General features: G+C 35.9%; 1 long non-coding RNA gene across 2 annotated transcripts in view; it reads right to left on the bottom strand.

Moving 5' to 3' along the window:
* LOC144246789 (uncharacterized) overlaps window positions 1-25796 on the bottom strand; it is a 453175-nt gene that overhangs the window by 125840 nt on the left and 301539 nt on the right. For both annotated transcript variants that reach the window (XR_014957211.1, XR_014957212.1), the window contains one exon: window positions 3013-7615. This is a non-coding gene — a long non-coding RNA (uncharacterized LOC144246789). The remainder of the gene's footprint in view (window positions 1-3012; window positions 7616-25796) is intronic.

Raw genomic sequence — 25796 nt, 5'->3', positions numbered from 1 at the left:
CAGCTGAAATGTCAGCAGGGAAAAAAAAAGAAAAAAGCAATATTATAAATGGGGACTATACACCAAATCTGGGGATATTGATGAGGTATGCAAATCACTTTTTGAGACACTGCAGGGTGAAGAACTTGGACCTTGTGTAATAAAGGAAAATGTTCTCTATTACAGAGTGAAGAAGACAGAGGAAGTATTACCAGGTATCATAATTTTAGGTTAGCACAGAGAAGATTGAAGTGACACAGCAAAATTGAGGTGGAAAATGAGACTTCTACCACTGATAGAAAAACTAACAACAAGGTTTAAATTGCAGCAAAAAAGGTACAAGACAGGCATCAGGAAAAGTCTCAAAGTACAAAGAGGCAAGGAACGGAATATATGAAGTTTGCAGAAGTTCTTACAGTGAAGGCTTTTATGGGTAGATTCAGTCATAGACATTTGTAGGCACATCTGATGATGGACTTGAGTGAGATTTCTTGTCACCTTGAAATCTGACAGATTCTATTTCAGACTCTATTTCTTTCTAGTTGCCCAGAAATTAACATCAAAATAAATAATTCTACTCTGCAGGCTGAGCAAATACTTTAAATCAATAGCATCAAATTTTAAGTCTTGCTGTTAATTTATAAATAAAACTAAATATGCATTATATAGTTATAGTATAGCTATATACAAATACATATGCAAATAACCCAGGTAGGGTTATTATAGGTAATTCTTGTCAACCTCACTGATTTCATGTAAATTACAGATAACTTTTTTGAGCTAAAGGGCATATGCTAAGCACTGATAAGTTTTCTCTTTTTTAAATTAAATTACTGCATAGGTTTGTCACAGGAATTTTCTTTTTTTGTTCACTAACCACCAGTATTGGGGAAAAAACCTGAAGAAGTAATACATGAAATGCCTCCCAAAAATGCCAACATTTACGTAGATTTTCACATGTTCTTTTCATCAACAATGCATACAGTAAAAACAAATTAATACTCTTTTGTAATTGTAACACATTAGAATGTGCATCTGTTGAGACAGCTAAAAATGCAGCTTATGAATTATTTAGACCTTTTGGAGCCATAAAAAAATCCATTTGATTAAATTTCTTAATCAATATAAAAGAAATAATGCAACTACTGGCAACACCTGGCTCAATAATGTTTAAAATAGTCTGTAAAGGACTTGTCTGGCACATGAACTGCACTTCTGCCAGCATGAGTTATGGCTACAAGAACAGCACGGAATTGTTTAATATGAAAGGAAACCCAAACATTTGTCTTAAATGTAGGCGTACACCAGTCTGTGTATCTCCTGAGCATGCCAGCTTTGCAAACTCTATAATGCCACTGTTGCCATGAGTGTCTCACCTTTGCCTAGGGCTCCCTTTATAGCTTTGCAAAGCACCAGCAGCCAGCTGTACCACAGAGTCCATCCCTCTGGCTGAGCAGTCACAGCTGCACTGGGAATGGCAGGGATGTTTCTCCAATGCAGGTCTCTCTTACTCTGGTCACTGACTGAGATTTAACACTTGGCACAAAAGGCTTGGAAGACATTCTTACCAAGAAACATCTTCCTTTCTAGCCAGTGTAAGAAAAACTCAAAAGGACTGAGGCTAGTTTTGCCATCTTTCTTCACATTAATTTTCCTTCCTTGCAGCAGCTGTTCCCAGAGGACAATCCCCAGTGACTGTGAATCTGCCCTGTCATACAGACTGACTTCACATAACAGGCATTCCCTACTCTACAACAAAATTCAGATTTGAATTTTCCATGAGAAATCCCTGGTGACTGGTTCTTAAACATTCAGTTTAATAAAACAATGTCTCAGACAACTCTTCTTCCTCTAAAAATAGCAGTATAAATATTTAGGAAACTTGGTGGGTGTTCTGACTGTAGAAGAAGATTATGGGAAGAGAAAGACTGAGAGAAACTGGCAAATATGATTAATAAAAGTTTATGAAATAAATAATGCCTAAGGGTTAGCTGCTGCAAAGATAAATTGCCCCTAGAGGAGACAGATTCAAGTTATGGAGAAATGAGCTATCACTTTTGGATAGCCTAATTTATAAAAGAAACAAACTTCTGAGCCTGGAATTATTTATAGAGAGATATTACAAGAAATATGTCTCAGCTGTTAATAATCATCAAAGAGAACAAGGAGGTGTAATGGTCAGTGATCTATCAAGAGATAAAGTGGAAGAAATGTATCTTTTTTTTTTAAATCACCAGATTTTCACACACAAAAGGAATTTCAAAGGTTGAAACATTTTTTCTCTTAGAATTGGTCATATTATAATATTAATTCCTGATGGCAGCATGTCATTTTTGAAAGAACACTGCATTATGTAGTAGAATAGTGCCAAGGAGATCTGTGAAAATTACCTGAAATGCACATTTTCAAAGGCTGTTGATAATAATAAGATACTCTCCTAGTCAAAGTGAACCCTGAAAGCAATATGCTGTGGAACAGGCACAATGCTTTTAATCTATAAAGCATCTCAGTAGAAGGTGTCTTTTGCTCGTTAACATGAAACAGCTCTCCCAGACACAGGGAGGAGTGCAGTGCACTTGGCAAGGCAAGAACCTCTCAGACCAAAGCACTTCTGGCCTTTTACATGAGAAACAAAGCCCAGGGTATTCAGAAAGCTCTTCTGAAGCACTTGGTTCTTTCTCCTCAACATGCCCAAAGTAGAATTGCAATTTGATAATGGGATGAGGTTGTCTTTGCACATGTATATTTCATTGTGCTGTACAGATGCCCATGGACAGAGTCTTTGTTAAAATAATACAAAATAACTGCAATAGGGCAGTGCTTTTTTGCGGGATCAAGCGTCTCAAGGAGCATGGCCAAGTGCTATTTGGATGAGAAGAAGAGTCACCATTGCAGTGGTGCAGCTGGATCAGGAGACACTCCCTGAACCTTCCAGAGCATCAGCCCTTCTGGCTGTGGGAGCGTTTTGTCACGGAGGGCAATTTGTTGTGTTTGTGACCTAAGATCATAGACAACAGCTCCTGCTAAACTCACCACAGCTTTGCTCCCCTGTTCCTCAACTCCCTCCCTTTGAGGGGGTTGGACTCCCAAGAGAAATGGGGACAAGTTTCCTCCAAGGCACCAGAGGATCCCCCTCTCTCTGTGCCGTGCCCAGGCTGGCGGGCAGGGCGGGTGCCCGGGCTGTCCCAGCCTGCGCTGCTGGGGGACACCATCGGCCATGGTGGCTTCTGAGCACACCCCGCAAATAAAAAATGCATTCAGCTCTTTAGTCGGTTGCATTTTAGAGCATTTAATTTCTTAATACATTAAAAATAAAACAATGACTAGCTGACGAGTTATTTTAGCATAATTGCCTAAGGTTATTACCATTCTGTCTGACAAAATTAGGGAAAAGTGTAATCATTGCTGAAGGGCAAAAGCAGTCAAATTACAGAAAGCTGGTGATAGCAAGTTAGTTCATGATAAAAATCTTAAACTGAATTATTTTGTAATACTATTTCCCAAATATTCATGATCAATTTCAAAACATAATGTGCCACTATCTGTCCATATGAAAACATAAAGATTGGGAACACAATACCAGAACACAGAGATGTCATTGCAGAGGACTTCAATGACCTTTAAGTAATAAAAGCACAGCCTTTTACTTTAATAGACCTTGGCATTATTATAATTCTGTCCTGGTTAACCACAAAATGTGAGTTATTACATATTTTATTCAGGTCAGCTGTGTTAGTATCAGGATTTTAAAACAACCACAGAGAACTTCAGTAGATTACACAAATCATATACAGGATTTGATAGGTCTGAACAGCAAAAATAATTATTGAGTCCTTTAAAGGACTTGTGAAAGCAAAGTGTGAATGTAATGATTATATTAAAGTCAAAGAATAAAAAAAATATTTGAGGATTATATTTTGAGCTCCTTGAAGTAAATTCTCTTTTCACTTTGAAAGCAAGATGACTAGATTAAGACACATCACAGAAAAAACCTTGCCAAGCAGGCATCCTCCAACCAGTCATCTCTGCATTGCATTGTATTAAAAAGCAGCTGCAGATACACGTGCTAAGGGAATCACAGCCACAATCTTTAGCATATTAATATGCCTTGTGTGATGCATTAGGAAGGCAAAAGTTCAAGTCTCAGTCAGATCAAACACATTGTTGTTATTTACAGCTCCTGGTGTTACCATTTGCCACACCAAACAGCCCTACTGGAAGTAGCCCTCCCAGTGACTAGAAAATTGAAGTAACTTTTAATCTTGGCTCCCACCCTACCAAGGGTTGCATTAATGCCTTGCTCAGATTAGCCTGCTGTGCAGCATCACTACCCAGCACCACCTCTGTCACCTCTGCTGCCACAGAGTGCTGAGAAACACCCTTGTTAACTGATGCAGGAAGGAAACGGGAAAAAAAAAACAACATTCTGACACAGAAAAAATCCATCCAGCAAGTATCTTTTGCTTCTGGAAAGTAAACACCACCATGTTCTCATGGATGAGAGAATCCTTTCAGTGTGAGTGCAGTGAAGCTAAGCAATAAAACAGGATTTGGCACTTTGCTTTTCTGAAAACCCAGTATTTCCTACTAAATCAACACAACTAGTGAATGCAGAGGTTACACAGGTGATTAGGAGCATCTCAGCCTGGGTCAGCACACTCAGTGTGCTACTACATTAAAGATGAGGTGAGGAGGAGTGTTGCCATAGGTGGCAGATTGGGAAGCCTGGGTAGTATTGCAAATTCTGGTTCTGTTGCACTTGTCAGCATGACAATCACCACATACACAGCAAAATAATCCTCTGTTTGCAACAACAGCTCCTTCTAGTTGAGGCATGGTTTGTTAACTGCTTATCACCCATTTGGGCTGGACACCCTTTGATGCAGTACCTGAAAGCAGGAGTACTGGAATTGTTCCACCAGAAAATTCCTTCAAAAGCTATGTTAGTTAAGCACATGTTAAATGTTTCTAAAGGAGTTAAAAGGAGGATTCAGTAATTATTTCATACCATAATTTAAAAATCAAGACAGTGCAGCTAAACTAGCTGGTGAAAGTGTTGTAAATTATACATTAAAGTATCTGTCTGACAAAAAACCCCAAACCAACAATAGACAATTATTTATGGTAAGTGCTTCCTACTTAAATGTTACCTATTACCTATGTGATTTTACAGCCTGAAAATGCTTCTTATCTATCTCCAGTATTTCAATATCCCTTTCAATAATCTTTTTAAAGTACCAAGAAGGAAACAAAGTGCAGCAAATTTGAATTAATGAGCAGGAGAGTGTAGAAACACCTATCAAGCTGCATAACACTGCCCTTCCAGAAGCAATCCTGCATCACAGTATATTTTATGCAGCCACCAAAATCTTTGTTGCTCCAGATCTTTTACTTGTATTGCTGTTCACACGCATCCTGTCCTTAGAGTATGAGACTCAGTGAAATGAGAAAAACCTCAGATTAGAAACACTGGCCATATAGTCCTAAAATTCATATATTGCAGGTATCTGAAAGACCCATCCTCCTCCTCTATTTCCACATTGGCAGGATCTATATGGAAACCTCTTCTAATCTTCACATCCAGTCTAGGCAAAGCCATGCTACAGATGTCACTTTCATTCAACCCCTCACACTTCCAATGTGTGCCCAGAATATACCCCATGTTTTACTCCTATAATGACCTTTCTTTTTTTTGCTAGATAATGCACTAATTCAATTGCATTTTCCAGTATGCAATAGTGAATTCTGTAGAGTTAAGCCACAAAGACCAGACCTTGAACCATTTCTTGTCTCTTTGCTTCTTTCAACATCTCCATCTTTTCTTTAGACTCTCTTCACATCACACTTATATTGCATTAAGTTCTAAAAAACCCAGCCTGAATTCCAGTATACTCTTGAAGGTAAATGTCAGAAATAATGTCATTTGTCACCAAAATCAATGAAAAGGTATTAGAAAAATTATCCCTCATTAAGAGGTCATTGTAAGGGATTGAAAAATGAAGTTACAATAGCAATATTGAAAAACTGTTGGCTTATTACACCTGTGTAAAAATACCAATACAGAGATTTATCTCCCCAGCCTTGTTTTATCTGTTATCTCTCATCTTTTACTTCAAACTCTTAGGACCCTGAACTTGAATCTTCAGTAGAGAATCTGGAAAAGGACACCTGTATTCACCAATATTAAGATATGAGCATAATCAGCAGATGCTCAGGGAACAGTTTCCTGATATGAACATGGAAGAGCGTGTCCCAAGCAATCCCCACTTCAGCAAAGCAATTAAAAAGTAACAAAAATCTTCCAGTTCATACTGATCACTGGCTCACAACTGGAAAGGTAAAAGGGAGGGTTTGAAACTTATTTTCCTTCTCATCAGGTCACACAAATCAGACACAGTACAGTCCTGCATTAAAAAAAAAAAAAAATTAAACTGCACTTATTATGGGAATTTGAATTATAAGGAATTTGATCACTGACAAAATAACGAATGGTTCAAGGCAAGACTCCCCAGATAAAAAATAAATTTAAAAATAAATGAAACAAACCATACAAAGCTTAAGAATAAGACTATATTTTTTGACATTAAAGAAGATGGTAAATATTACTGCCATAAGGGAAATTTATTTATGACTTACATTTCTCTTTGATAATAAAGCCCAACTGTTTTTTCATAAGGCCATGGTATTTTCACTAACAAAGATGGTTAACAGACAATTATAAGTGCAGTGAGAAGGCTTAATACACATTAGAAGAGAATTTCAAACACTAAATGAAATATCAGGTTTTGATAACTGTCTTCCCAAAAAGAATGTTAATGCCATCACTTCTGGAAAAAAATAAACTGCATGAAAAATCCCTGGTTTACTTCATTTTAAGCCCATCAGCAGAGCATGCCAGCATCATAGAAAATTAATGTACCATATATTAAAGTGCGTGACCACAATATGTTAAAATTTAATTAAATGGCCATGTTTCTAGTAAATCCAAACAAAGAAACTGCTTTATTTTGCAATCACTGACAGGAAAACACTCAGGAATGCATGTGAAAATGCATAACAAAACAACAAACATATGTTTTCTTTAAATTAGCTTATTATCTCCCCAGCTTTTCTTTCTGTGGCACAGAAGAGTCAAATGCCCAGATGTGAGCTCTCCTTTATTCACCATTTTCTATGGGTTACCCTGGAATGGTTCACACTTGTTTAGCTGTCTCTTATGTGTGACTTCCATGGTGTTTAGCTCCTCTTTAGACTGTAGGAAATGTTTATTGGGGTAATATTATTTGTAGAGTTCAGAGCTTTAGGGCTCAGTTCAGAGAGCATATGTGCAACTAATCCCTGAATACCTTGAATATGAAAAAGAATTCATTCTGAAGAAGTAATTTTGTATCCCAAAGCTTCCTGTGTATTCTCTCTCTCACTGAAATTATTGAATGTAGCAAGATTAGATTTGTGGAACAAAGAACCGTGGAAAAGGAGTTTCTTGGTTTATGTGTTTAACAAATCCAAATGTGTTTTTATACACTGCAGGCCCTCATCATAGATGAATATTGCACAAAAATGAACCTGAAAGATTTCTACTCACACTTTGCTGTCAGTCACCTTTAGCCTGGATTGGTCTTCTCCATCTCTTCTCCTAAATGAAATATTGAGGAAATTATGTTAATTTAGTAACTATGAAGTGTTATGCAACAGAACTGACACAAAATTATGTTTCTATACTCCCTGTTATCAACCAAAGGCACCAAAATCATAAGAATTGTAGTATTTAAAAATATTGCTGCAATCATTTGTCTACATGTGGTCTTGCATATTCCAAAATTTTCTGATTGGAAAAAGGATAAAGTTCTCATATTCTTATTTGTTCATAGGGGTAAGAAAACCTTTGGACTATATATAAGTGGATGAGCTTTTCCTAATGCAGTTTATTACTATGTAACAGCCATGACCTCCAGATATAAAATACAATTCTTATAATAACTGCATTAATGGTGCTTTAAGATGCCTAGGATGAATTCTTTTAGTTGTCTCTTAGAAGAAAAGAATTAAGATGCTTTCACATATAATATTTTTCCATATTCCACATGGTGAGAATCCAAAGTCCTGCCAAAAGTTACTCTTCATTTCTCCCTATCTTCCAAGCAACATACTTTGAAAGATTACAGCTTTCCTTAGCATTACTTGATATAATCAGAAACCCTTTGGGCTCAATACTTGACTCATAACCAGAAATAGACCATGATAACACTGAAGGCATGAGTTAAAGATATACTAGTTAAATGCATGTTTTATTAGTAAATAATATTTGTGGCATCATTAATATTTTATGGGTTATAATTACAGTATCAAGTATTCTCTTCAATTACCAATGCATGTCTCTAAATTAAATTAGAGGAAAGCCTCAGAAAATGTGAGCTGACACCATTTATTGATTTTGTAGGTAAATGTTCAGTCCAGTACCTAAGTATCAGGTCAGTTAGTCTGTCATCCCTACTAGTGAAACAATAATCATGCTTACAGGACTATACAGATGATAACATGAATTCCTCCTTCCCCCCATTGCCTCACCTAAATGACCTTTGGCTCTGCTGAATAAGATGTTTTTTAAACAATTACAGATGAATACATTCTTGTGAAATTCCAGCCTTTTTAGGAACATTAATTTGTTTTTCTTCAGAGATTTCAATTTAGCATGACTGAAACAAGTAAATAAAATAAAATAAATTTACATGATCATATCGAAAGCAAGTGTGCACCTTGCAAATTACGGAAGAAACTGCAAAGTTTCACTGTTCCACAATTAAACATCAATAACATTAAAATATTCCTATGCTACACCTGGATTAAAAAAATCCTTACAAATTTTAACCAGTTCTAGGCCCCATATTAAAATATAATGAATTTCTAGTGAAAAACCATAATAAAAGGGAAAAAAACCTGAAAAAATGAACTGCAGTGTTATTAAATTAATTTTAATTTAGAAATCTGTCTCTGCCAAGGGCTTCATCTTTCAGAATCATGCTTTAGTATTTCAGTTGCTTTAGCTTACTTGTGTTCTACATTAAAATAGAGTGCCAGAAGAGCTGAAGGCTCAAAGTTTTCCCATTCTTATTTTTAAATTATACTCAACTTTTTAGCTGTACCAATGGCTTTTATACTCTAACAAGCATCAGGCTTCTGTTTGTAACATATCAGGTGTAGGGGAGATGATAAAAGGGATGGAAAATTTTAGCTAAAGCAACATATGTTGTTTAGCCAAAAATATATTATGCTGCAGTAATATAAAAATGCCACTGAAGAGCCTTTATAACTCCTCAAAAGTCCACAAGCTTATCTTTGCACCTGTACCTGAAAAATCTCAAATTAAAATGTAAACTTCTGTTTCCTGTTAGAATATTTTTCAACTTGATTTTTAGTTTTAAAGGATAAGAATTCATAGTTTGAAATCTCAGATGAGGTCTCTCCTGTCTTCTTTGTATTTTGCTTAAGCAAACCTCTGCTGATCTTATTCCATTTTAGTATTTAGTCTGTTTGCATATTTCACTACTTTTAACTGTAAAAATGTGTCACATCTTTAGAACATGTTCTAACCTACATTACTTACACATTCCAAAGTATCTATGAATTTCATTTTCCAGAGAAAATACAAAATAAAATAAACAGCACTTGCAATTTCAAAATGGAAATGATGAGGCATGTAATAATTATCCCTCACCAAAATTGCCGCATTGACATTCAAAAATGAAGTTTCAAATGCTAATTATTCTGTAATAAAAATCAAATGTATATATGATCACTGAAAAAACATATACCTCTTGTTTAGATATTGTACATAAAATTATACACAAATAATGTCATACCTATGGGATAATTCATGCCTTTACCCTAAATTAGGTCACATGAAACTCTTTATCACACAAAAGCTCTTTATACAATACATGCAGAGCTGGAGCTTACTTTCCTCTGGGCATAATGCAAAGTGCCTATAAACTTGTTTTTCTGGTTGGTCTAATAAAGCTAAAAGTCACTGGACAGTGCAGCCCCAACCTTCTTTGTCCTGGTTATGGTTTTCTGTCACTGGGAGGGTCAATGGGGCATGGCCAAGGGCAGCTGAAACATTTCACACAGACTCCAAAGAGCCATAGGTGTAGAAGCACCTCCCTCAAATCTAAATTTAAATGAGGTTCCATTGGTGCTGACTTCATCAGAATAGCAATGAAACAGGAGGGTGGTAAAAAGTCTACAGAACACAATTTATATATATACCTTGTAAGTGGTTTTTCACTCTTACAAAAAGCTTAATAACATCCTAGTTCCAGTAATTACATGGTCTTTCTGTTAACATTGCTCCAACATATTTAATTTAATTTGAATAAAACAAATTGATTTTGTTAGAACTAACAAAGACCAAGGTGGATCGTTTCCATGTTTATCTGGTTGAGTGCTCTGGCATGATGAATAGCACATAATTTGTGATTCAAGCATAAAACAACTCCAGCTTTTTTGACCATGCAAAATTTAGAAGAAATGGTTACTTACTCAACTTGAATAAGCTGGGCATGAATCCTCTTGGGAAGACACAGTGAGAAAATCATTCGAGACAGAGTAGAACTACCCAAGATTGATATTAAATATAGTCATAACATTGTCAAAAACTTCATTAATGTTAGTAACAGAACAGTAGAATACAAAGGAACCAGACAAGCTTTTGCATTTCACATGCCAAAGCTGCACTGCTAAAGTGTATCACAAACAGACAGGAAAAGAACATCTAATAGAGAACGAAAAAGTCCATATACTGTGTAGCAGGAAATCTTACATTTAAAGAAAAATGTCATAAATGAAATCAGAAACAAAATGAAATCTATTAGTATGGCATAAAGGTCTAATTTAGATATTTTAAAACATCACACTAGACAAAAACAGCCCAAAACCAATACAATAAGAAGAAACAATCTGACACAAACAAACAACAGAAAAAAGAATCCAGTCTCAAGGAACATAGAAAAAAACATTTGAATTCTGCAAAATACAAGGAAAAAGTCCATTATCCAATTCTTATGTCACTAACTACATAATTCCACATAACTTTCCTGGTCATATTTTGGGAGATTGTACAACACCAATGTTCTATTTCATGTGATTTCACATCCACATCATCTGTTGTAGCAGCAGGTGATCAAACAATTGTAATGCACCAATACCAGATTCTCTAATTTGACTTCCTGGAGATCACTAATGAAACTACTTTTGTCCTGGTGGCACAAAGGCAGCACAGAAATGGTAAAAACCTGCTCTACCTGGAAAGCAGTTTTGAACCTGAGATAAAACACCATATGGAAAATTGTTTTCCTCTGCGTCATCATCAAACAATTTCTAAATGATGGTAAAAGTTTCTTATGATTCAGAGATTATTTTTATAGACATTCATAGATATGCAGGCACTCCCACATACTCCATATAACTGCTAATCATCTATTTATTTTAATTATTAATGACATATTTAGTTAAATTGCTGGTACACATTGCTTTTTGGAGGCACTGGCACAAATTTTAACATAAAAATTCTACTAAATGTTTATTGGAAGTATTTTTTTGCACCTTGCACAAGACACATCTTGTATCTCTACTCTATCCACTACATCCATATTAGATTTTTCATTCAGGTTACATTAACATTTAACATCAAAGCAGGAAATTTTAATATTTGTTTCGCATTTATCCGAATGCTTCTCTTAATTTCTTTTGTTAAACTAGATGAGGTTAAACTGTATTTAACCTTTTATTTGTCCATAGGAATTTTTAAAGTTTTCTTTTGGAAAAGAGAAAAATAGCAGATTGGCTTCAGTTTACCTTCCTGTGAAACAATCAAAATAAAACTTTAGGGTTTGTGTAGACACCTGAAGAAAACATATATTTTAAATAGTGCTTAGATCCCAGCATTCCTATTTTGTTCCACTGTTACAATGTTTTGTAAAATTTTGATAATTCAATACCTAGAGACAATAGAAATGTAGATTACAAAGTTCAGTGAAGTTCTACTTGTCAGGTCTTTCACATAGGTAGAATACAATTACAAAGAAAATTACATAAACACTATTTTTCATGGAATGGTGGGTGTTGCTAGAAAGGATTACTATCCAAATAGATTATCTTTTTTTCTTGAATTAGGTATGAAAATGTGGTGGCACACCACAACTGTACAGAAATAATGAACCTTCACAAAATGGTGCTTTGTTCAGAGAGAAAAGGTTTTGTGGTCATAACAATAATTTATTCAAAACCAGAAATAATTCTCTTTTGATTGTTCCCTCCCATCTTTGTTCTTTTAACATTGTCATTGGAAATAGCAAATGTTTTTCAAGTTCAATGTCACTATTAGAGGATATTCAAGTTCACACATTTTTATACTTCAAATTAGATTTATTGTTGTCTTTCTTATGCTTCTGTGAACATGGGTTCTAACTAAAAAAATAAAACAACAAAAAACATTTGTAGCCTAAATAATAACATAAACAGGAAATATGCGACTAGTTATTTATATAAAAAAAATCTTAGAAACATTTTTTTCAATTGAGTGAATTCATTATAATCTACAAGAGGTATTTATAGTTGATCATACTTCAGGAGGTATCTTGGGGTAATCTTAATTTTTATATGAATAGGTTTTAGGATGTTTGTTACTTCAACCAAATCTTCTGTCATTAGATGTAAAATGCTGGACAATGTCATTAGTGCAATTAATTAAGCAGCTAATGCATTGTGAGGAGGATATTCAACTATACCTGACTGGAACTGCATACCATGAGTGTCATAACCAGGTCATTTTGAAATGCTTGTATCTGTCATTACAACATCATTCAGTGCAACACAGAGTCTGAACTAAATCATCCAGAGTCTATATTCAGCCACTAATTTCCTATTTCAGCCTTGTCTGACATATATATGAATATTAATTCTCAATTTCCTCCTTGAACATTCATCCCACGTGAACATTAGAAGCAGACATGGTGCAATGTTGGCTTGCAATAAAAAATGTGGCAGCATTTAAATGCAATCTTTACCAAGAGAGAACTATCACCTAGACCTATCTAAAGGTGGAAAACTTTATCCAATACTTTATCAGTTTTAAGGCAAGCAGGTTAGCTGAATGTGTTCATCTAAACCATTTTTAGACAGAATATTATTGCTCTATCCTATTGCATAAATCTATGAGACTTGAAATGTTTATTTCACACCTTTTCCAGAAATTATTTGAAACTACAAGAAGTCGGAAATCACAGAATTTTTAAACAGCATGGAGATCAAAATGGTTCAAGACATGAATACATTTATATATCTGTTGACTGGAAGAAATATGGGTTGCAAGCACCAAAGTAAATATTTCTAAATAACATTCAGGAAGCTGATTTAGCAATGACATTTAAGCTTTTAGAGATTATGCTGAATTACAAAATTAATTTCTGATTTGTGTGTTATTTTCCAAGACTGCCTGAGTAGAAGTGGTGATTACAGGTTTTCTGCTGTAAAATTCTTCCACCCCAAATATTCTGCCAGTATAAGCTGAGAGTATTTGTGATAAAAAGCTAGCTCCAAGAAACTCTTGAGTGTGTTTATTTCAATAATTGACTACTAACCATCCCTACTACACCCAATAAACATTTCTGACCTGATTAATGGCTGTATTTTAAGATTTCTTGTCTAAAATTTTCAGATTCAGCATAGGACAAATAAAATATTCTAACATCTAATACAAAAATTAAAAACATAAAGCCCTACCCCATAGACCATTAATTTTATCTTTCTACTGTTTATCTCAGTTTAAACAAAGTGGGAACCTGCAGCTGGGTGGAAGAACAGTGCAATGACAGCTTGACCTTCTGCTGCTACCAAACTTTAGAGAGTAGCATGTAACACATTGAGGCATTTGTTTGATGACAAGGAAAAAGGAAGGAGCTGAGTTCAATCAATTCAAAAATGCTTTTCATTTATTTCCTTCTATAAATGGCTTTATATTTCAACTAGACAGTGTTCTAATCTGTACAGTGGTAACTTTGAAATGTCTGAATGTTTTGGAGCTCTTCATATGCAAAATGTCCTAACAAGATACTTAGTTCTAGTTAACATGCTTCTTGGTCTCTAATTCTGTTTATACAGCTGGCACTCCTAAATTCAATAGCCATGAAATTTTGCCCAATTTAAGAAAATGAGGTATTGTTAACCATCTTACCATGTGCTGATTTCAATAGGTGTAAAGATATGGCAATATTTCTTACTTTCCTCAGCTTTTTCTAGAATACTGCCAAAGATTTGGTTTTACTTTTCCTCTTACATTTCAATACTATGAAAGATTGAAATAACCTGATGTGCTGAATCTGAATTTACCCTCCCAAAAGTATAGTTTAATTATACTGGAATTCCAGTGACCTGTATATTTATCAAGCTCCTCTGCACTCAGTAGGCAGATCAGCACACCATGTTCTTAAGGCTGGTACAATCAGAATTACTAGAAGATTTTTAATTAAAATGTGATCTCATGATTCCTATGGTTGTTATGGCAACTCAGGCTAAATAAAATAATCTGAGTGATACTACATCAGCACTCTTTGTTGTTTTTAATGTAGGATTATGATTGCAATCACTATATTAACAACTGTGCTTACCTTATTAGCATTATTTATTTCTCCTTAGGAATACAGTCTTAGGGATACATTTTAGGCTGCTTATGTTCCAAGCAGACAGAATTCATTAAATCCAGTCACTAATGTCAAATATGTTCCTGCCATGTAACTGACCTCAAGATAGTGAGTCTGCTGGGGCTCTGACAACACAAGAGTATATTTTTAATATGATTCTGATATTCTATCTCCTCCTGCACATTTGAAAAGTACTGAGTATTATGGCAAGCATCTTTTATAAAAGTTATAGTAAAAAATTAATGGCAATCTTTAAAAAATAGACCCCATAAATGTTAGATTTATGATTTTGTGTTTATCATGCCCCTCCATCGTGCCTTTTATGCTGGGTGACAATTTAGCAATTCACTTCCACACAAGAGACTTAGAAATGAAGCTGAATTTTACTTCATTCTTTATCCAGTGAGAAATTAAATGGCAGCTTCTGTGAATAGTAAAGAGATATGCATGACATGCAACTTAGTGATGGAGGAACAGTGCAGGTGAAATTCACTGCTTTATAATTAAGTTACATAATTAGCAGCTCACAGCAGGAGAGATGAACAAGAAGGATGAAGCTGCACCGTAGCATCCAAAATTAAAGCCTGAGCTGTTCATGGCATAGTTGTTTCTCTTGGATTCAAAGAAATGTGAATTCCCTCCAAAGCTATAACTAAAACCACCATTACAGAAATTGTTAGGAATGACATAGGTTACATTTTCTCCTAAGGTTCAATCTATGGTTTGCTGTTCTTTAACCCTGAAGAATCTTAGAGGTTGTTCTAATAGACACCAAGTATAAATAGTGCAGATCACTCTTTCAGCAGCCACCAAATCATAAAGAACAGTATCCATAACTGAGAAAACAAAATATTGCTGGCGAGTTCCAAAATATTGCCAGTCATTTTGATATGTGACAACATATTTGTCACTAAAGTAGCACTGAACACAGTCAACACTGACACACAATTTTTTTATAATCAATAGTGTTACTTATTGGTGGTAATTTAATGATGGATATCCTAGTTTGGCTTTGCTGGTTGGTTATCAAGGTCATTACCCTTCAGCTGGTGCAAAGTGCAGGCAACTAATCAAGCCCATGAGAATTCTAATCTCAAGAATCTAATTGAAAAATCAGAGATAGAAACTTCAGAAAATTTTGCTTATAGAATCCTGCCATCTTTTAAACAGGAAAATTTATCTTGCTGGCAAATTTCTTAAGACAAATAATTACTTACTGAGAAAAATGGTTACTTTTTCATTTGTCTCCAGACCCCTCAAGTACATAGACATTTTGGATCTTATCAATACTGAAAATTCCACAACAAAGCCTCTGGGTGAAATCAATTGAAAACCCTTTTCAGCTCCTGAGAATGATTGGAACTATGGTTAATTCTTCCCAGATTAATGTGCTTCCACTGCTCATTTCTTCCCACACAGTGAAGGAAAATCCTGTGTATAGAATCCTATCAGGATTTTATAGACTCATGCATAGAAGGAGGCAATAAATATTCTGTACATTATTAATTGGAATGGAGGTGGTAAATATGTGGTGTTGAATGGAGGCTTGGCATCAGGTCACCAAAGAAACCAGCAAGTATCTAAAATTTGCTCATTTTTACCATCAGAACTTTTGCTTACTCAAACACTTTGAAGAGAGGTTTGTGTAGTAAATTAACACTTATCACCATATGCCGTTTATTCAGTGTATTTAATTTTACATTACTTCATCTGAATAGCAATCAAATTTAGAACTTTTTGCTCCGAGCTACATCTTGAATCATTTTGCACAAGTAAATATGCAAAAAATTTCTTTGTGAAAAATGCAAGGGCTCCAGGAATGAGAAGCAAAGAATGAAACTTAATTTCTTCATCTATTTTAGAGGCAAGTAGAATCTTTAACTAAGATGCAGAGGCTACTATGATTTTGCAAAATGTATAAACAATGTTGCCAATATCATTATTTGAAAATTCACTCAAGCCTGCACAAAGTCAGAATGCAGGTTTTAGTTAAATATGGCTGTATTTTTTCAAGTCAAGAACAAAGATAATTAGTGTCCCATTTTTTTCTGATATTTGCCATCTGCATGCTGAGATCAGGTAAGCTTAGAAATTCCAGTTGGGATACCACTTCCCATCAAACATCACAGGAACTATTGTTATGCATGGCACTTCTGGTTTTTTTATATTTGCAGGTCATCTACTTGCTTGCTATTGTTACAACTCAGGGTTGGTGGCAGTGTGCCCTTCATTTGAACTGATCCAATGTTTATTGACAGCAGCCTGAATGAAGTGAGTGAGACATGAAGAGTCCCATCCTTTTCAGAAGGAAGCAGTACATTGAAAACAGCATATCAAATATGTAACAAATCCTAATATTAACATTTCAACAAGAAAAAGTGACATTCAATGGAATATTTTCCAGAGTAGAATCAAAATGTAGATCCTGGCAAACAATATTTATCAAAAAAAAGAGAACATTTTTCTAAATGTCACTGTACATATTTTTAGACACCTGTAGTACCAATTAAATGAAATTACAAGTTATTAAATCAAATGAGATTTTTTGTTATTCTATTAATTTGCAATGTCATCTCCTCTGTAGTTGATTCAACTACAGTGAATCCAAACTATAGTTAAAACAGAAGCAAAGGGCTGTTCTCTCACTGCATTTCTGAATTGTTTGGAGTATGCACACACCATGTTTTGAAAGATGATTCACACAGAAATGTCACATTAACACAAACAATACATTAATTTAGATATTGTCACCTTTTCCCTATGACCCAAAAGTACTATGCAGCAAACCTTTTTCAGTAGGAAGTACATTCACCAGCTCTAAGTAGCTAATTTAGAGAGCAGGAATTAAAACAACCTACTTTTTCAACCTAATTGATCAGCTAGATTTTACCTTCCACATTGTTGTATTGGAAATACCTAGCAGACCAAATTGTAAGCATAGGTATGTCTGTGCAAACATGTTCTTTTGCTTTCCAAGAACTTTTAAGAAAAGTGTATTTTGAAAGTGGATCCTTCTGTTAAAACCATTGTTTTATGATTATTTGCATCCACCAAAAACATGGATATTTGACAAAAATACAGATAAAGGAATTACATATAGATAGGATTCCTATGCTGCTGTGCAATCCATCAGGATCTGAGCATTACATCAAATCCTTTAACCTCTTCCAGTGCTGCAGGAAAGGACAGGGCAGCCAAGGAAGAAACAGAATTGGTGCTACTCAGCATGGCCTGCACAGCTCATAACTTGGAATAGCTGAATAAACTACTCCACTGTGTTTATAGAAAGAAGACAAAAAGAATAAAATAGAAAAATTCTAACCTTGAAAAATGAGGCTCTAATGGAATGTATAGACTTGCATATAAGGGTGAAAGAAAATAAACAATGAAGTTTTGTATGCATAAAATTTAAATTATAAATACAAAATTAAAATGAGTAGATTTTGTTTTGGAGGGAAGAAGAGGAGCAGAGAGTTCAAAAAGTCGACTTACTGGAAATTAGATCTACTTCTCCACTACTGATTTTGGACATCCAATGTAGATTTCCAAAGAAATGCAAACAGAAGTCAATTTATGCTCTTCTGAGATAAAAAGGAGCTTTGCCAATGAGATGAACTCCACAGCCAGCAGAAAAATCAAATATTTACAGAGAAAGGCTTAAACTGTTCTGCCAGAGCCAGCTTCAGTAGAAGTAACTTAATTGATGTTAATAGTGCTTTAGCTGACAACTCAGCAAACTCTGACACAAAACTGTGTCATCTGTGTGTGCATGAGGATTGCAACATTTTCATTCTATCCCATTCAGCTCCTCACATTTCTGCTCTGAATATTATTCTCTTAATCTCTTTAAGAGATTAAATCTGTGTCTTATTTTTTGCATAATAAATTAAAAGCCAACTGTAATGTGATAAGACCTTTTTTCTTCCTTTGACAAAACGAAACTTAGGAATCTGCCAATATTAGGTAAAACCTTTTGTTCCTTAAAATTGCTGTAGACAAATTGCCTACTGCAAAAAAAAATTTGCCTGTTGCTCACCAGGCTTCTCATTCTGAATGTATTTTAAATTCTCACTGACAGGTGACTTCATCAATGTCACTATAATAATGCCACCCAGTCTCATTAAAAAAAAAATGAAAGCGAAAAAATCAATATTGTCTTCATACTTTCTTTAGTCAATGATTTTCAGAAGCTAAGTCTCCAGGCTTACTTTGTCACCCTGTTTCTAATAAATAGCTTAAAATTATTCAAGGAAAAGTGTCCAAATACCCTAAAGTTAAATTTGGATATACTTGGAGATAGAATGAGCTGGTACTAAACAAACTACATTGAGAGCTGGCTTGGGTTTGTTTTTCAGTGTGAGTAGTTCTTATGACCAAGCTGTGTGAGAAGGCAGAACTGGGTATTTTGGCTTCATAGAGGGCAGCAGACATCCTCTGACAGATGTTGAATTATGTTTGAGCTGGAGATAAATAGATGTTCTAAATCACTGCTTAGCTGATTTATGAGACAATATAAAGAAAATATTATCATTTTCACAAAGTCTAACATGTAGATAGTGTCAGTATTAAATGTACAGACACTTAATAGCATCAGTATTCTAAAGTCATGGGAGTTCTTGTCTTTTAAAACTTTATTTGAAGCAGTTTTAGAAGCATCTTCTAAAGCAGAAGTCCTGTTTGTCAATGCTGATATCAGCATGAAAAAGGAAACAACCTAACAACATTACTGAAACCATGACTGAATTTCTCTCATTACTCAGAAAAACAGAATATAAATTAGAAATTGAAAAGATGCAGGAACAATTTACACAAGTAAAAGAGAACAGTCCTGACCTTCTTTTAACTTTTAAGAAACACTCCTTATGTAGCTGTCCTGAAAGGCTTGGCCCATCCTCATATACCACAGCTTGCAAGGATTTAAGAACTTTCTCCTGCTTATGAGAATCTCTGCATGACTATGATAAAACACAGCTCTGCAATAAAACACTGCATTATGGCAGGGCCCTGCTTCAGCACCTACTCACTATTAAACAGCTGCCTTAGAAATGAGGTAACTATGCTTTTTTATTGCCTCCACTTTGCCTTTTTTGGGGTAGTAAACACAGGAAAGTTATTTCCTATATACAATTGTTAAGTGGGCTATGTTTTGTTAAAATCCTGCTCCCTTGATCATCCCAACACGTGCATAATTCACTTTCCAGTCTTAGTTCTTGCTTTGAGTTTAGAGGTCAAGCTTAGTTACAATGAAGAATTTCAGTCAGAAGTTTATTTCTCTATAAAATAATTAACTTCTGTTTAATTGAGGGTGCAGAGTGGAAGCCATTAAATTCATGTAGTTAAGAGCAGAATACAAGGAAAGAAAGCTAATTCATCCGAAATATATATAGAGTTGCCCTTAACAGACTTTTGTCACTGATCTTTTATTTGAATCTCCCTAGGTGAGGAAGAGGCTGTCTGGATGTTTCAAACTAGATATGGCTTATGATTTTCTTTGTTGTATAGTGATAGACAAATTTTACAGGTATCTTGCAACTTCCTAAGAAGGGGTATTAATCCAGCTGTGTGCTTCCTGTTCCTTTCAAAAGACCTTTAAGCTAATTAATATTGCTATTAATATAGCAACAACAAAGGAACAGAATTCCCCTCACATCTACTTTACCTCACTTAAGGCCATTGTGATCCTACAGTGATCTGCCTTAGGTATTCACCTCTGGCTAGAAGGGGAGTGGGGACCATCTCCAGTGTCCTCAGGAGAAGATCTGAGTCTCCATTCCTTCACAAAAAATAGATAAAGCAATGGTAACAATGTGTAGTATTTCCTTCACAGTAGTAAAATTCATAGTCCACAGCTCCTACCCCCAAATTTTGCTATGTTATTTCAACTTATAGATTTTCTGCTGTTATATGTAATCTGAATTCAGTTACAGAAAAAAAAAAGAAAAAAATCAAACCATACATTCACACAGAGCTGCTGAAATTTCTCAGCTGATAGCTGCTTTAAAATATTCTCTTATTTCCATATAACTCTGAAATGGAAAAATCCTTAAAATTAATAATTAATTTTAGAATTACATTTGCTTGATTGTAAAATACAAATTTTCTTCTTCCTAAATGCAATGGCTCCTGGGGAATGTTATGCAATTTTGGATTAACGTCAATTCTTTACCACTGCCTGACTCTTTTTCCCTTTGTCTTGGAACTGTACCTGCCTGTCAAAGTATTGAACTGCAGCTTCTATCACCTCCTTCTTGTTTGATTTACTCAATTTTCTTCTCTTATACTTTATTATAAATCTTTGCATATAACAGTACTCTAGCCACTGACCAAAACTGCCACCTTCTTCCTAATCATGTGTTCAGTTTCTAAGATAAGATCTTTGAAAACAGCGCAGAACAAAGGATAAAGAAGCCTTTAAGTGAAACACTAATAATAATAATATTTCCAGTATTTATGTCAGGTAGCTGAGGGCAATAAAAAGAAAAAATCCTGAATTACCACAACCTGTTCATGTTGTGCCTTAGTTGGGATAACTGTCAATCCTCCATCCCAAACCATAGACTATTATTTAAAAGTGACACTGCTTCCCAGTGAACAAAAAGTTGCAAAATCAGGAAATTAACCACATTTAATCATAGGCCAAATCTTAGAAAAGAAAGGAGGAATGCCTAAGGGAGTGCAGTCACTGTTTGAGACTTCGAAATCTCTGGGCATTTTCCCCTTCCAACATCAAAGCGGAGTTAGGAGAGGACTGATAACAATGAAATAACTTCTGGATTATCTTGGGTTTCATTTAATTGGTATTCTGCAACATAATTATCCCATTTTCAAAGGACACTCTCCCAGTTATTTTTGTTTATTTCAGTACAATTAATTCCAGGATTATTTTGCAGTGCATAAACTGGAAACACCCAAAATGTAGTGTACTGCCAGGTGGATGTGCTGGAACATCCTCATTGCACAAGGGCAGCAAAACACTTTATTCTGGCTAATTGCAAATGTGCAGTGGCAGGCAATAATGTTTACAATGTCAGGTTCTAATGTCAGTTTCTAATCCTACATAATGCAGCATTATTTCATGCAGAATGGTGATGTTTGACCATAATGTGGCTGTATCCAGCACATGATGATATTGTATCCCACAGACGTTCACCTGGCTCTGCTTCATGGATTTTCACTGTTTCTCTACTGCTGTACAGTTTTGTAGACCCTTGTCAAGCATTTTCCTGCAACATCTTGAGAAATGTTTTGTTTCATACTGCAGTTTCAGAGACAACAGCAGATGAGACAAAACCCTGGGGGTAATCCAGCATGACTTTCCACAGGTTTGGATTGCAAAGTGAAAGTTCTTGTTTTTATGACAGTAATATTTTTCATTAAGTAGCCAGACAGTCCATGATATCACTGCAAAAGTGTAATTTTTGTATGAAATCCTGTTATTTAAAAAGTCCTGATTATCTAGCAAAGATATTGGCTAATAACGTATGGCTAACCAAAATGTTCACTAACGTATGGCTAACCAAAACCTTGCTGCAGGGGCCTGTACTGTTACAGGTACTAAACTGAAGAGGTTTATACATAAACTTGCAAACAGAAAGAACAGATAATTTTGTTTTAAGAGACAGTAGAAATATCTCAGTAAATAACTCTGTCACTTTAATTTGACACATGCTTATTTTGGGATCTGGTACTGCACATATCTTCCTGTGAGTGGTGGCCAAACCTCTATCTCCCCTTCAGGACACTATTTCAAGTGGGCAGTTTAATTACTGCCTGCATTGACTATTTTTCTGCAGGGTAGATGCACTATGCAGTTGGTTTAGGAATACTGAGCCTTTGGCAAAGAGCAAGCATAAAATTATCTTTGGAATCTCGCCCCCAGAAAGTATTTCTAGATACCTGAAGCAGACAACTGACAGCTTTATCAAAACTTGGGAATTTGCCATGATCTAAGTACTGGAATTACTGAAGCTGTCCCTAAAATGCATGTCCTTTCTGATTGGTAGGTAAAAAATGGGAGCACAGAAATTAAGCCAGGCACTCATTTCTTTTGAAGGTACATTCTTCAATAAATGTCAACATATTAAAGTTGTCAAATGCGTTAGAGGGCAACTTTCCTAGTAACTAGGAAGTTACTAGGATATATGCTTTACATCCACTGATGGCTTTCTTCTCCTGTTAAGTTCCTCATCACTGAAAGGAAAATATTTTTGCACTCATTGCTTGCTAGAATTGCAGAAAGAGTGATTTCCTAAAATTTAACCACGAACTTGCTCATGACAGAGCCTGTTCCCACCTCAGCTTCCCCCCAAGCAGGTGTCTTGGAAAGCTGGGAAGTGTCAGCAGCTCAGTGACTACCCAGGGCCAGCTCCACCAAGTCACCACACGGGTGGTAAACTCCTACCCACAGTCCTGCTGACAGAGCTCATAGCTACCCTGAGCACCAGAGCACAGCAAACCCTCAGCACCTGCACCCCCACGGCTTCAAGGGCTCCACCAGGCTGTCCTCAAGTCCCCTTCCCAGCCAACAGGCACCAGGGCAATTCCTCACAAGGTTTCTTCACATCCACTCAGCACATTCAGGAGGTACCTCCCCCATCCTGCACTCCCTGTTCAGCAGGCTGGTTTCTGCTTTTCTAACACCAATTCCAGCATCCAGCAAATGTGTGAATTAAACCAGTGATGACAGCCAGAAGTTTCACACATCAGCTTGTGATCCCTGGGAACCTCCATTGTTATCAGAAGTGTGGTTTACTTAAATATAATATTTTGAAAATGTTTATTAAGAAAAAGATAATCATAATACAATCATTTAATTGCAAGTGGATCCAGTGTCAAAAACATGGTAAAGCACCACAGAACTCTTACTCTCCATGTCATCAGTACAAGAGCAGACTGAGTCACAGTCATTTACCACATTGTCTTGTCCAACAAAAATTTGTAGGATGAAGTGAAAATGCTCAGTGCTTATCTCATGCTCAGTGTTTCTCTATCAAGCAATTTCACTATATATATTAGAATTTATTGCAATTATTACATTGTCAAAGCATCTGTTCTGTTGGCATTTAGAATTGGATAAAGGCTGAGACATGAAAAAAAATTACTTCCGAAGCACTTAGATAAATGTCACCCCCAATGCCCACATGCCCATGCTGTGTTGGCCCTCACATTGCTTTCCCACAGGAACAACTTTATATAATCCTTTAAATAAAAGTACAAGAGATATATATGTATGTGTGTGTACGGATACCCAAAAAGTACTTCAGATAGGAAGTTTTAATATAACAACAAATGAAGGTTGGTGTCAAAATAAAATAAAATCTCCAGAAATATTTGTTCAATTTTTCATACTGCTCCAATAACTATTGTAGGATATTACGGAGGAAAAAAATAGTAGTCCTTTTTTAATGTGAAAGTGTCCCAGCTATCAGTTTGTAATAAGGACTTTGAGAAGGATTTAGCAGTGACTTGCCCAATTCTGAGCTTATATTAACCAAGATTTTTGGGACTTGGAAGAACATTATAAGCTGACAGTGGAAAGTTAAAGACACCCTAAGAAAATCTTACATATAATAAAAAGTGACAGAAGAAAATGGCAAGGCACTTTCCTACTGAAAAGGCAAGCAGTGACATGACATATAAAAGATATATAAAAGACAAAACATGCATCTGAACTATTTGCATTATGCTTATCAAAGAGTTGATTTCTAGAAATCAAACTGGCTAAGAGGTTAGACATTTACACGAATAATGAGAAAATTCTACGACATTAAAAATCCTGATTCCTGCAACAGTATGGGAACTTCAGCGAATCAAGGCTTTTGATTTTATGGGCATTACTCTAGTTGTGGTGGGAGTTAACTTAGATTAAAAAAATAGCAATTACAATAACATATAATAGCAGTGATTCATCTACTCATATACTTCCTGGCAGGCTATATGTCTTTAGTTTGGTATGACACTTTTCTGCTGGGTATATTATTTTCTATCCAGGTTTTGTTTGGGGCTTATATCTTATATCCTTTTCAGAATTTGATACCAATGTCAGAGGAGAAAACAGTGGAATGCTCTATGCTCTGGTAGAGTACCATAATCACTGCTCAGACAGTTAAATCAGAACACAAAGCCAGCCTGTGCCCAGGTGGCCAGAAGGTCAGGGGTATCCTGGCTTGTATCCAAAATAGTGTGGCAGCAGGACCAGGGCAGGGACTGTCCTGCTGCACGTGGCACTGGTGAGGCTGCACCTTGAGAGCTGTGTCCAGGGTTTGGCCTCTTGCTCCAAGGAAGACATTGAGGGGCTGGAGTGTCCAGAGAGAGACAATGGAGCTGGAAAGGGTCTGGAGAAAAAATCTGGTGAGGAGCAGCTGAGCAACCTTCAGAAAAGACGACTTAAGGGGGGACCTTCAGGCTCTGTACAATTCCCTGACAGGAGTTTGGGGCCAGGTGGGGGTTGGACTCTCCTCCCAGGCAATTAGATATAGGAGAAAAGGAAAAGGTCTCAAGATTTACCAGGGGAGGTTTAGGTTGGACATTATGAAAATTTCTTCCCTGAAAGGGTGGTCAGTCATTGGAGCAGACTGCCCAGGGAAGTGGTGGAATACCCCTGGAGCCATTTAAAAGCCACAGAGATGTGGCACTTGGAGATATGGTTTAGAGGTGGAGCTGGGAGTGTTCAATGAATAGTTGGAGTTGGTCTTAAGGGTCTTTTCCAATCTAACTGATTCTATAAAGCACTACAGCAGTGTCTGGATTTTCCTCCCAGACAGGAACAGCAAGGAGCTGCAGCACACTGAGTGGCACAAACAGGGAAAAACCTCCCCGTCCTGGATCAGGGTTACACAGCAGCAGTACAGGTCTAAGGGGAATAGAGTCTCAAGAGAAAATCCTGCTTAATGCTGCACAGAAGCACAAGATAGCAAAAGGTACAAGACAAAGCAATTCTGGTGAGCTGAGCTATCCAGAGTAGAATTTCTCTTGTGTTACATTCCATAACAAAGAAAAAAATATAGCATGAACAAGGTTTTATGGAAAATATTTTGTTGTAGCTGACTATTCACCAATAGGAGAAAGAAGGAAATTCATGGTTTGGTTCTTTATTTTAAAGACAGGACTGCATATAAAAAG

This window comes from Lonchura striata, chromosome 9, assembly GCF_050655825.1.
Source record: "Lonchura striata isolate lonStrDom1 chromosome 9, ASM5065582v1, whole genome shotgun sequence".
Taxonomy (NCBI): domain Eukaryota; kingdom Metazoa; phylum Chordata; class Aves; order Passeriformes; family Estrildidae; genus Lonchura; species Lonchura striata.
The sequence above is the reverse complement of the archived record's forward strand: the minus strand, read 5'-3'. Positions and strand labels throughout refer to the sequence as shown.